Raw genomic sequence first — 14,914 nt, forward strand, 5'->3', positions numbered from 1 at the left:
CTGCACAGTCATTCGAGCAACTCAATTCTGCCTTCAAATTATACTTTTTTTTTCCATTCCTATCGAAACCGTCTTTCAGAATCGTTTGTATATTGAATCTCCATTATTCTGTGTGGGCGACTAAGTTAATCTGAAAAAAGTCAAGCGGATCGATGTCAGGAATTTACATTTTTACTAACTTTCTCTCATATGCTGTCAGAGCATCATTGTTTCATGCTTGTGGTTGGGCCACGCTTGTTCAAGTCTGCAAGAATGCATGGGTGCCTCTTTGGATTTGACGTACCAAATGTAGAAACCCTCAGAACTACCCCCCACCCCAACCACCCCCACCACCCCAAAGAAACCTCAGTTAGTCATGGTCTTATCCTTTGCATTAGTTTCAGCATCAGCTCCTCAAGGGTAACAAAGTGAGAGTATAAGAGAGAAGAACCCTTTTCAAAAGCCAATGCATCAAAGTCAAGTTCACCAATCATGGTTCAGATCATAACTGAAATGCAAACTTCACCAAACTGTTTTTTGAGTTGCACAATGGCATGTCAATTTATTGGTGCAGTACTGGGATGTGAAACAGAAATGTTTAAAACCTTGATGAAGGCAATGATATTACTCCTAAATGTAAAAGTCATAAAGTCATTATCAATTTTTACAACAAAACAAAACCAAATACATTTGAGACTATTAATTCATTATAGTTTGGCCACCTTTAACATGTCATTACATTTATTTTCCTAAAGCGCAAACTATTAACAATTACTAGGAGTGATTGGAGACTTACTCCCACAGGCATTTTAGAGTTTACTCACCTCATTCAATTGTTGTGTTGTTGTCATTTTTAGCAAGATACATTGCTTTCTCCCACAAGCTATTCATTCCTAACATATCAAAGGAACTGATACTTTGCAGCATTTAACAAGTAATTTTATTATGAAGCCATTTATCCAAAAGAGAAAAACAAGAGTTCTGACGTAAAATTGACGTAAAAACACAAACCTTGGCCTTATTCATTTATTGCTTTTTATGGAATTAAAGGGGTTTTATTTTCATTATGTTTGAACATACATGCCCATTTCATACTGAAGTGTATGTCAAATCCTCAACAAAACAGAATTATTCACATTACAAAATACAGGGAAATGTTCTGATATCAACGGTACCATGTATTGTCAAGGATGTGTACCATGCTCTTAAATCCGTGTGGAAACAAGTAATCAGTGACATTAGTCCCGATACAAAAATAGTTCTTGTGTCAGTACATGCAGGCAGAAAAAAAAATGTTTTTTTTTTTTTAATTTGTCAGATTAACAACAGGTCACACTGGAAAAATAAGAATAATGTGCGAATGACAAATCCACATTCTGAGATAAAACTGAGTACAGTCATCTGTAATGACCACATTGAATACAGTACATATATACTGTGCTGTTGCAGAGAGCAATCAAAGGTCTGTAAAATTCCTATTTACTCTCAGTCTGTTTGTTGGTCTGTCTGTCCCCTTATAAAAATATATTATAGGTTTCTATAGAATTTAATCTATCTATATTTATTCCAAATACCTGATGCATAATCATATACCTACTAACTGCTGTCCGTCCAAAACCAAGATACCAATTCTAGCTGCCATGTGAATTCATCCCATGGTAAAAAATTAAAAATCCATAATGATCATGATACCATTTCATTCATGTTTCTACTTGAAATATGAGTGTGCTGAAATATGTAAAGGTGATGGTTATTATATAAATTAGTTCTGTTGGGTACAAGGTCTAACTACTTTTGGAATACATCGGAGGTATACATAGCAACACTGACACCTTGCTGGGATAGCAGATATGAGGCTCAAATACATTTATATATGGCACCAAAAATGGAAACTAATTGTAATATTTTAATTGTAACTGGAGAAAAATCTGAAAAAATAGGCTGCATGTAGATTAGACAACATGTATGTTTGCTGGTGGAAATCAGATTTATGTTCTAAATTACTAATTATTGTCATAAACTATTTCCCCTGTAATTAAATGACATGACTTAATTTGAATGTTACTTTTTCCTCTTAGTTTAAATATTTATAGTAGACTTTACAGTTCTTGGTTATTATGGTTTCTTGTATGAACTGTACAAGCCCTGGTGCTGCCACCTACTGCACTCTTCAGGAAACAATTGTGCAGGGGGAAGATTTCAGCAGTCATACATGTCCTGTTGTAGCATCCAGTTTGTTCTGAGTATGAGGGAATAAACATGTTATGAGTTAGTAATTTTGTGAACTCTAAATCATTATGGTTATTCTGTCCATAAATCAAAATAATGTTATCTGTTAAGGTGTACACCTGGGTAGGTTTCTTTATGCAATTCAAACTTACCATACAACTTAACCTTTAATAAACTTAATAATCTACAGAAATATTTTATTCAGACATGTTTCTATCATGGTGAGATTAGCTAAATGCGAGTGTTCATGCTTTATTGTAGTTTTAATTTATATATTCATAGTTTGTGATGTTTTAGCAGATGGGGAGTATACATATGCTGAAATGTAAAATAGGTTTATTTTTATAGGCCTTTTTTAATGGTGAAGTTCACTGAAGGCAGATTACTAGGCTTCCTGCATGGCAGAGTTAGTTTTCAAGGCCAAGCTCTCAAGCAGGTGTAAGATAATCAGTAATGAAACAGATTTCAAGTCTGTGAGTGACGCAGACAGATAGACCTCCACCACATGATCTCATTTTACTTGTTGGAATATGGTACTTTCACATTTATTTTATTTTTATTTAAAAGAGGAAAAGCGGGAAAATTTGAATACAAATGACATAAGGCTCTGTAACTTAAAAAAAGTTGCTTATTGGTAGAATTCTGTTACTCATCATTCTGAAGCATCGCATGCAAGAATAGATCTGCACTTGAATAATTCCTTACAACTCACTTGTTTATGTCTATTCTTTACACAAAATAACAACAGCCATAGCCCATCTAAACCCAGTGAGCCGTGTATTGCAGGAGCCCAATTTAAGGATTACAAAGGACATTCTTCACTTATACACGTCACCGCCTATGGGGGGCGTAGGGGTGACCCGTTCACGCCACCTCTTTTGACACACACACACACACACACAATCCCTAAAATTCTGAAACCTATATTAAAATGTCTTTAATAAAGATGGGCACATAACACACTAAAAACCCTACCCAGACTAACAAATAAAAGACTAAGTAGAATAAAACCCAATTTCCTAATATAAAAGGTAGACGGTAGACGGTAGACGGTAGACGGTAGACGGTAGACGGTAGACGGTAGACGGTAGACGGTAGACGGTAGACGGTAGACGGTAGACGGTAGACGGTAGACGGTAGACGGTAGACGGTAGACGGTAGACGGTAGACGGTAGACGGTAGACGGTAGACGGTAGACGGTAGACGGTAGACGGTAGACGGTGCTGAATGACTATTTCCCTGGGCTTAAATACTAAATAGAGACCTAGGGGCACAGGAGAAAGCGACCAATGAGAAGCGTGCAGGTTAGTCCATGTGAGAATGTGGTAAGGCAGCTTGCGCTTGGCAACAAAAGCAATTAATTAATTAAACCAATAATAAACCCAAAAACTAAATTAACCTTAAAAATAGAAACAATAAGCAAGTAAAAAAGAACATACTTCATAAATAAAACAATAGTGAATAATAAACAGTGCACAACACAATAATTAAATAAAAAAGTGATAATAAGTAAATAAGTGATCAATTAATGCTAATGGCCAGTCACGCCCCACCCGTGACACACATTAATTTAATTTTAAAATCAGGATGAATTTGTATAAAATGTATATAACTGGCCATATTTTTTTCATCCTTGAAATGCTGGAGTCAAGTTTTCTGATAAACTAAGAATCTTTAGCATCTAAGTAGTAAAAACTCTGTTAACAATTAGATATACATCTTTCACAAAACTAAGAAGTGTTAATTTATACAAAAGCTAAATACTCATTGTTCCCCACACCCTAGTCCTCGCACTGCAGTGGCCTGTACAGCAGCAGTTTTAAAGGGCGGGAATCATGAGGCTGAAAACCCAACCCAACGATGGCAAGTCAGGAGTGTTGCATTTAATGATTGTAGAAATGTGGCAGGATGTCTCTGTTTTGTCTACATGCTGTATATTCAAAGACAGAAATAACTATTTCTATCATTCTAGCACAATAAAGCCTACTCCTAAATAATGTTCTTCTTATTTCTGTTTTGAATAATATTAACACTGATCATAAGTGGTTGTTTCTAAATATTACTTTTTTTCCCCAAACAAAATGTCTGTGGAATTGCCTTTTTCTTTATCATAAAAGCATAGCATTGAATACTATGTAAATTCTGTAAATCGTCGATCAATGATAACATGTTTAAGGTCTATATCTACGGAAGCCGAGGAGTGCAAAAGCAAAACAAACTTGTTAACAACAGCACGTTGCAGCAACCAGAGAAGAGAAAGGGGTGGAAACATCCGAAACATGACAGCGGCGTTGAAACAACAGCGACATTTAGAAACGCGCGGCGGAAACGGGGGCCTGTGGCGGCAAAGTCATATTGCAGGAGCTCGCCTGGTTTCCCGTTTGTGACGATCAGTGCCGATCTGTCGTGAGGGCCAAATCGGCCTCAAATCGGGCATTAATCGGAGGACGTGAGACCGAACGGGATTGGGACTAAATTGAACTACACTAATGTGTAAATTAACCATTTAACTGAAATGAATAATTGTGCTATTACCATCAACACCAATTAATGGTATTATACTAAGAATTAAATGCAACTGGTTGCTATTTACTTTCTATTTTGTTAATATTTAGTTAGCCAGTATGTAAATACGATCAAAGCAACATCATTATTATCATCATTAACAACAATAATACTCTTGAATTAGTGTTTTATTATTATTATTATTATTATTATTATTATTATTATTATTATTATTCCCAATCCCGTTCGGTCTCACGTCCTCCGATTAATCTGCAGCCATGGTGACCCTAAACACAGCAGAGATTGTCCACAAACACCGAGAGCGATGCGTCACAATGGCAGACATGGGAAACTAGGCGAGCTCTTGCAATATGTCTTTGCCGCCACACAATCCTATTTCCGCCACGCGTTTTCTAAATGTCGCTGCTGTTTCTCTGGGATGTGTCGGTGTTGTTTTCAATGCCGCTGTCAGGTTTCATATATTTCCACCCCTTTCTCTCCACTGGTTGCTGCAACGTCCTGTTAAAGAGTTTGTTTTGCTTTTGCACTCCTCGGCTTCCTTATATATCATGTCAAGTGCAGGTTACATAAAATAGATTTTCTGAAACAGTTTTTGGGCAGTTTCATGGTTATGTTTTACTTTTCCTGGGAAATCCATTTTTACAGCCTGAAACAAAGTCTATAGACTACAATTACTATTGTACTGTATCTTTTTTACTGCAGTTATTAACCTGATTTCAATGCATTTGATGTACTTCCTTTAAGAGAAATGAATGCCTTAAAATGCATTGGCCACACATTTAGTTAAACTTGCAGTGGCAGTCCATGGGCTGATGTTCAGTAATTAATAAGTCTTTTTAGTCTGTATGGACTGTTACACACTGTGAAAAGATTCAACACATATTCAACTAATGCTGGCACAGTATGACTTAACTTGCACATGAATAAAGCTACAAAACACAAAACATTTGCTGACAAAACTAATGGTTTCATTTTCATATTACATTTGCTTTCCCTATATATATGACTATATATGACACCACTGACTGAAAAAAAAAAAAGAAATTAAACAACTTTAGCCAAGGTGACCCTGTATACAAGTTATCCTGATAGTACCTTGACACAGATCAAGCACATCTGCTCCATTAAAAGAGTACACATTTACCAAACAATACAATTTTGAACTATAGGTGTTGACATTTTTTTTACACCTCTAGACTGTTTACAATACTAAGCCCTCATCAAACTAATGCAACTGATACATAAAAAAGGGTGACACCTTTTTGTGTATAACAAATGGATCACCTATGTGATACAGTGTATACCCATGGGTTTCTTATCTAGCCCTTCTCCACACACGAAACAGCACAGATATATATGTGTGGCCAACAACAGATAGACAGACAGACCAACGAGGATGGGTAGATGCCCCCTCATCAGCAGCAAACCTGAAAGAAAGTGACAGAGAAACGGAAAGAACAAAGGAAGGGGATATAACAACTACATTGCACATTACCCCTGTTGCCATATAATAAAAAAAATATTTTGTGATTTATGGGCAACAGACGTAGACCAAGCCCAGTTTTTCTTCTGAGCTATTAGATAAAAAAATATGCTGAATATGCAGAAAAAAAGATTATTCTGTACACATATACAATTGTTTCCACTTCAATTCTTCTAGAACTTTAAAAAATATGGAGCACAGGGTTATGGGTTCAATCCCAGGTGGGGGCACTGCTGTTGTACCCTTGAGCAAGGTACTTTACCTAGATTGCTCCAGTAAATGCCCAGCTGTATAAATGGGTAAATGTGAAAAATAATGTGATATCTTGTAACAATTGTAAGTCACCCTGGATAAGGGTGTCTGCTAAGAAATTTAGTAATAATAACATGGAAGATTCAACGGTCTATTTCTTGCTTTGGAGAACACCATTAGTTTGGTTTTGTCTGCATTGAGAACAAGCTTCAACTGACACAATGTATGTTGAACAGCATTAAAAGCAGTTTGCATGGAACACCCTAAACAGTAAACTACTTCAATTTCCCTCCAATGAGCAATAATGTCAATATCAGTGTATGACTTTAAAAACATAAGAAAAACATAAAGAACTTGGGACTTGGTAACATATGGAACTTTAATTACTCTAGTCATTTAATAGATTTACCTGTTACCTGTTACCTTAAACCACCACATTAAAAACGTGATCAAACAGGCTATATATATATATATATATATATATATATATATATATATATATATATATATATATATATATATACAGACGTACATAAAGTGTCTCAGTAAGGTGTTGGGCACCACGAGCCACCAGAACAGCTTCAATGCTCTTGGCACAGATTCTACGAGTCTCTGGACTCTACTGGAGGGATGAACACCATTCTTCCAAAAGATATTCCTTCATTTGGTGTTTTGATGATGGTGGTGGACAGCACTGTCTAACATGTCGCTCCAAAATCTCCCATAGGTGTTCAATTGGGTTGAGAACTGGTGTTTGCGAAGGCCACAGCATATGATTCACATCATTTTCATACTCCTCAAACCATTCAGTGACCCCTCGTGCCCTGTGGATGGGGGCATTGTCATCCTGGAAGAGACCACTCCCATCAGGAAAGAAATGTTTCACCATAGTACAAAGGTGATCACTCAGAATAACTTTGTAATGATTTGTAGTGACCCTTCCCTCTAAGGGGACCAGTGGACCCAAACCATGCCAGGAAAATGCCCCCCACAGCATAACAGAGCCTCTGGACCCCCTCACTGTAGGGGTCAAGCAGTCAGGCCTGTACCGTTCTCTTGGTGTCGCCACACATGCACTCGCCCACTTGTCAAGAACACTAGCCACTTGAGCATCTGTGACTAAAGCTCCTGCCATTCGTGCCCCAATAATGTCAGTCAGATCCTTTCCTCTTGCCATCTTGATGCAAAATCAAGGTCAACTGGGCCTGCTCAGCATTTTTATACATGCCACAGAGCATGATAGGATGTTAATTGCTTAAGTGTATCATGCAGTACACCTGTTTGGAGGCATCTGCATTCGTTATGTTCCTCCACTCATTTATTCAGGTTTTTCCTTTAATTTGTCACCTGTCTGTATTTATAGATATAAAATGTATACATTCATGTGTGCAAAACTGTACTAAACTGCACAACACACACACATACAGTTCACCTGGGCCAGTAGTGGATATCTATGACAGTGCGAGAGCTTTTTAACAAGGTATTTTCTGCAGGTCCGCAAAATGGTACAATAGCTTCACTTTATAAATCTGTCTTATGGTCTCTTTTCAAGAAAGTATAAATAGGCTATGATTATAACGAGAGGTGACTTAAAGGTGCAAATGAACTACATATCAATTTCAATTTCTTATGTAAACTACCACTGGTAGTTAGAATGCAAACAAACAAAGAAACAAGCAAAAAGAAAAAGGAAGCAAGGTAGCAATACGAGACATCATTGATAAGGTATTTCACTCTTCAAGGTACCAAAATCAAAACTGTTTTAGAAAATGAAAGCCAAAAGGAAGGATATGGTTTCAATGAAATCAAGCTGAAACCCAATCGATGAGCATGCTGTCAGTTCATCTAGTCAGAACATGGTAACACAGTTTAAAGAGCTGAAACATTTTCAGATCTCACTTACTGCTGAATATTTCCATGTGGGTAGCAGTGGGGCTATCCCATTGTGGCACATTTATTTTGCATGGCCGCTTTCCAACTGTTTATATGTGTAAGACAGATCAACCACCATCCAAGAAATAAACCACAACCATTACCTTAAATCTTATCCTGAATATGATGGAAAGCATTTTTTCACTAGAGAACTCTGCTGCAGAGAAACAAATTCCACAAAATACAATATGAAACCTTAACGGTGAAGATTAAAGTGATACCACTTTGATCCTGTTTGTTTCACCATAAAAATATTATTTTCTTTGTTTTGTAATGTCTTTGAACATCAATTTACAGAGGATGTGACTTTAGTTTTTGGTATAAGAGCAAAACACTCCAGCTGGCAAACAATTCAAATTTTCCAGTCTACAACTGCACACATACACACACAGACACACATGGAAAAATGGCAACAATTATACATTTAAATACATTTTGAAACTATAAAGAAACATTTTAAATTATATGAATGGCTTGTTTTAATATAATACAGACTCACACTGACTATAGGTCATTGATTACTGAAAAATATCTTGCTACTCTTAAACCTATTAAACATACACTGATCAGCCATAACATTATGACCACCTGCCTAATATAGTGTAGGTCCCCCTTTTGCTACTAAAACAGACCTGACCCGTCAAGGCATGGACTCCACTAGACCTCTGAAGGTGTGCTGTGGTATCTGGCACCAAGACATTAGCAGCAGATCCTTTAAGTCCTGTAAATTGCGAGGTGGGGCCTCCATGGATCGGACTTGTTTGTCCAGCACATCCCACAGATGCTCGATTGGATTGAGATCTGGGGAATTTGGAGGCCAAGTCAACACCTTGAACTTGTGATTCATCAGACCAGGCCACCTTCTTCCATTGCTCCGTGGTCCAGTTCTGATGCTCACGTGCCCATTGTAGGCGCTTTCGGCAGTGGACAGGGGTCAGCATGGGCACCCTGACTGGTCTGCGGCTACGCAGCCCCATACGCAACAAACTGCGATGCACTGTGTGTTCTGACACCGTTCTATCAGAACCAGCATTCACTTTTCCAGCAATTTGAGCTACAGCAGCTCGTCTGTTGGATCGGACCACACGGGCCAGCCTTCGCTCCCCACGTGTATCAATGAGTCTTGGCCGCCCATGACCCTGTCGCCGGTTCACCACTTTTCCTTCCTTGGACCACTTTTGATAGATACTGACCACTGCAGACCGGGAACACCCCACAAGAGCTGCAGTTTTAGAGATGCTCTGACCCAGTCGTCTAGCCATCACAATTTGACCCTTGTCAAAGTCGCTCAGATCCTTACACTTGCACATTTTTCCTGCTTCTAACACATCAATTTGAGGACAAAATGTTCACTTGCTGCCTAATATATCCCACCCACTGATAACGAGATTATCAGTGTTATTCACTTCACCTGTCAGTGGTCATAATGTTATGGCTGATCGGTGTATATTCATGTTTTGTGTATGTTAAAACTGTTTAAATACATTTGTGTGGCTATGTTTGCATATTGCAATATACTTTGAAACATGCTTTCAAATTTCTTAAATCACAATCAAAACTGCTTTTCATTTTGCAGATAAAAATATTAAAACAAGAATTACAAAAGGTAACAAAAATAACTCTTTCCAGCTTTGTTTTCTCACTGTTGCAAGTATACGCCACTGAAAAATCTGCAAAACCCATCTAATGGTTGTAACTCATGGCACTCGTGGCACATTCAATTATTAGGCAATTAGGCCATTATTAGGTAAGTGCCTAGCGAAAGAAGAAGCAACTTAGAGAGAAACGTGCATTTCCTTTTGTGTTCATTTATAGCATTTTCATTTTTTTGTAAATACCACTGCTGCGTTGCAAGAGTGTATGGATGGAAAAAACGTGCTAAAAACAGAACAAACAGGAAAAAAATGCTCCAACAGAAGGCATATTATTGCACAATAGACAAAGATGGAAAAGACAAAAGTGGGTCAATTTAACCCATGAATTGTATAGCAGGGTGTTGTTTTTTTTATATTTGATGTTTGTTTGAGAACTTGAGAATATGTATTTAACGCTGTTGGCCTGTCATGCAGAATAACATTTTTGCTTTTGATTTTAGGCGATTGAAAGGAAAATATAAGTAGTTTATAAGTCACATACGTAATGAAACGAAACCCTTACAACTAAAAAGGGAGAAATATATGTAAATTCACATGGCACAACCGCTCATAAAATGTTTATATGAAAACAGATTGACATTTCTGGATTGAAAAAAGAAAAAGATTGTTAGAAAATATAGATGGTGGATTGCCCACTTCGTATATTAATAGAATTAATACCACTGGTTCGATAGAGAAAGAAAGTGCTTAATTTTTGTTCCTGTCTTGTGAAAAATATTCATCTATCAAGAGAAACCTTTACTTTACAGTGCAATCAGTCCAGAAATGGGCTTAAGAATGGCGGCCAATTATGTTTTTCACTGCTAAAAAAAAGAAAGCCTTAGCATTATTGTACTAAGCGTGAAACTGTTGTTTTAGTTTTCTGAAGATTAATAAGTAATGAACCAGAGCCTAATGAGTAAATACTTCAGGTCAGTATTCAGGTCATCAAGCAAATCCCTCCCAATGCATTAAACATGTATTTACGTATGTGACTTATTCATCATGCAAATATCATTATTTACAAAGTCTCTGTTTATCCATTTCAATCAATTTTGTCCATTTGCTTGCATCGTTAAAAGTCTCTTTAATGTCTGCAATACACTTAAAAAGCAGTATTTATCAGCAAACCACCACATATTAAAATTATACACATATATATATATATATATATATACACTCACCTAAAGGATTATTAGGAACACCTGTTCAATTTCTCATTAATGCAATTATCTAACCAACCAATCACATGGCAGTTGCTTCAATGCATTTAGGGGTGTGGTCCTGGTCAAGACAATCTCCTGAACTCCAAACTGAATGTCTGAATGGGAAAGAAAGGTGATTTAAGCAATTTTGAGCGTGGCATGGTTGTTGGTGCCAGACGGGCCGGTCTGAGTATTTCACAATCTGCTCAGTTACTGGGATTTTCACGCACAACCATTTCTAGGGTTTACAAAGAATGGTGTGAAAAGGGAAAAACATCCAGTATGCGGCAGTCCTGTGGGCGAAAATGCCTTGTTGATGCTAGAGGTCAGAGGAGAATGGGCCGACTGATTCAAGTTGATAGAAGAGCAACTTTGACTGAAATAACCACTCGTTACAACCGAGGTATGCAGCAAAGCATTTGTGAAGCCACAACACGTACAACCTTGAGGCGGATGGGCTACAACAGCAGAAGACCCCACCGGGTACCACTCATCTCCACTACAAATAGGAAAAAGAGGCTACAATTTGCACAAGCTCACCAAAATTGGACAGTTGAAGACTGGAAAAATGTTGCCTGGTCTGATGAGTCTCGATTTCTGTTGAGACATTCAGATGGTAGAGTCAGAATTTGGCGTAAACAGAATGAGAACATGGATCCATCATGCCTTGTTACCACTGTGCAGGCTGGTGGTGGTGGTGTAATGGTGTGGGGGACGTTTTCTTGGCACACTTTAGGCCCCTTAGTGCCAATTGGGCATCGTTTAAATGCCACGGCCTACCTGAGCATTGTTTCTGACCATGTCCATCCCTTTATGACCACCATGTACCCATCCTCTGATGGCTACTTCCAGCAGGATAATGCACCATGTCACAAAGGTCGAATCATTTCAAATTGGTTTCTTGAACATGACAATGAGTTCACTGTACTAAACTGGCCCCCACAGTCACCAGATCTCAACCCAATAGAGCATCTTTGGGATGTGGTGGAACGGGAGCTTCGTGCCCTGGATGTGCATCCCACAAATCTCCATCAACTGCAAGATGCTATCCTATCAATATGGGCCAACATTTCTAAAGAATGCTTTCAGCACCTTGTTGAATCAATGCCACGTAGAATTAAGGCAGTTCTGAAGGCGAAAGGGGGTCAAACACAGTATTAGTATGGTGTTCCTAATAATCCTTTAGGTGAGTGTATATATATATATATATATATCAGGTCTCAAATTGCATTCCCCGGACTAACAGTGGTCCACAACAGAAACAGGTGAAATTTGTCCTAAAGCAAATGCAGGTTGATCCTGAAATAATGACAATGTCTGTACCCTTTGTTTCGGACATGAATTAATATTTTACTTATGATATTTCATTTAAAAATCAAGTTAGGTAAACTACCCTGATTATATAAAAGCAACCTTTTCTGTTTGATGATTTTAATAGCACTAGCCTCTTTTATTTCATACTGGCAGGAGTGAGACGTTCCCTATATACACAAGTCTTGTTAATGTCCTTAAAAACATGCACTTATTCACTAGCAAGTTAGTAATTTTGTGTTCATATTTTCCATGTGCCCATATGTTAGATGTTAACCACAGCTTGTGTTTCTTGAAGTCTACATAAAGGCCTATTAAAATTTGAAATGGCATGTGTTGGAAGCAATACTGGTAAGAGTGCGTCAGTTGTCGACCCAAAACTCAAAGAGCTTGTAGAAGTCAACAGGAAGAGAAGACCTACTTTGGTGTTTGATCTCCACTTTGTCTGTTTGTCATCTGCCTATAAACTGATGTTTTTCTTTTTTTTTTAAGTAAGACATCTCCTCTCGAAGCCAAAAATAAACAGCACCCTAACAAAAGAATGGAGCCTTCTATCCTCGTAGCTGTTTGGTTTGATGGAGACCTGATAAGTGAACCACAGAACTGCTGGAAATAACCAGTAGATAACAATTGATTCTGTTATGAGTCTGATTAATATTTCTTGTATTATATATACAATATGATGTTAAGGATTAATTACTCATCATCTAATTGAAAGGCCATTTTTATGAGATCATATCAAATTTCCGAGGAGCTGTGGGTTGAATGACAGGGGAGAGCAGAGCGAGAGCTGGGCGTGTTCATGCTCTGCATGTGCATTAGGGTAGGAGGTTTATCGAGCATGAAGGCATTGTAAGGTTTGATTTCTTTGCAATTGAGGATTTCAGACTTGGTCACAGGATGTCAGGGCCACAAACTGTATGCAGTGTCTGGGTACGCAAGCCTCAGAAAAAGCAAACATCACAGACCACCACTGTTATGTTGTACGGCTATTCCTGCATTACGGCAGTTGACTAGGAAATTAAACTGTTAGTTCAAACATTTGACCAATTACATTTCTAAATTGGCAGTAAGGCAAATTAAAAACCTTGTACCACTCCCCCCGTTATTCACATTCTACAGCAATAAATCTTAATAAAAGGTTTGGTTTTAGGCACATCATTTATAGATTAAGTACATTTTATAGAAGAATGTATATGTATATGTACACTGCCGATCAAAAGTTTTAGAACACCCCCATTTTTCCAGTTTTTATTGAAATTTAAACAGTTTTCTACACCATCAAAAGGCACCTGTAAACTGGAGGAAACTCTGACAGGAAGAGGTCTGGCAGACCCAAAGCCACAACAGAGTCAGAAGACAAGTTTCTGAGAGTCAACAGCTTGTGTGATAGGCATCTCACAGAACAACAGCTTCAATCACAGCTTAACACTGATCAAAGTAAGCAAGTCTAAGTTTCAACTGTGAAGAGAAGACTTCGAGCTGCAGGTTTGACGAGTCGAGTGGAAGTAAGAAAGCCACTGCTAAGATGGCAAAATAAGGAAAAGAGGCTGGCCTTGGCCATGAAGCACCACCAGTGGACTACTGAAGACTCGAAGAAGGTCTTATGGGCCGGTGAATCAAAATTTGAAATCTTCGGTTCATTACGCAGGGTTTTTGTATGCTGTTGAGTAGGCGATAGGATGGTTCCTCAGTGTGTGACACCAACTGTCAAACATGGAGGAAGTGATGGTCTGGGGCTCTTTTGCTTGATCCAGAGTCGGTGACTTGCACAGAGTGAGTGGAACTTTGAACCAAAACAGCTACCACAGCATTTTGCAGCATTTGACCTTTCCGAACAATATTTGATTTCCATTGTAGAAAGAATACATTGAGACATTAAACTGTATACATTTCAATACACACTGGAAAAATGCAGGTGTTCTAAAACTTTTGACTGGTAGTGCATTTCTCCACTGTCTGTGCAAACAACCAGGGAAGTGGAGTACACCTGTGGTCAGTATCTATCAAAAGTGGTCCAAGGAAGGGAAAGCGTTGAACCGACGACAGGGTCATAGGCGGCCAAGGCTCATTGATGCACGTGGGCAGCGAAGGCTGGCCCGTGTGGTCCAATCCAACAGACGAGCTACTATAGCTCAAATTGCTGGAAAAGTGAATGCTGGTTCTGATAGAAAGGTGTCAGAACACACAGTGCATCGCAGTTTGACCAGTCAGGGTGCCCATGCTGACCCCTGTCCACTGCTGAAAGTGCCTACAATGGGCAAGTGAGCATCAGAACTGGACCACGGAGCAATGGAAGAAGGTGGCCTGGTCTGATGAATCACAAGTTCAAGGTGTTGACTTCAAATTCCCCAGATCTCAAT

Source organism: Amia ocellicauda, chromosome 6, assembly GCF_036373705.1.
Source record: "Amia ocellicauda isolate fAmiCal2 chromosome 6, fAmiCal2.hap1, whole genome shotgun sequence".
Classification (NCBI taxonomy): domain Eukaryota; kingdom Metazoa; phylum Chordata; class Actinopteri; order Amiiformes; family Amiidae; genus Amia; species Amia ocellicauda.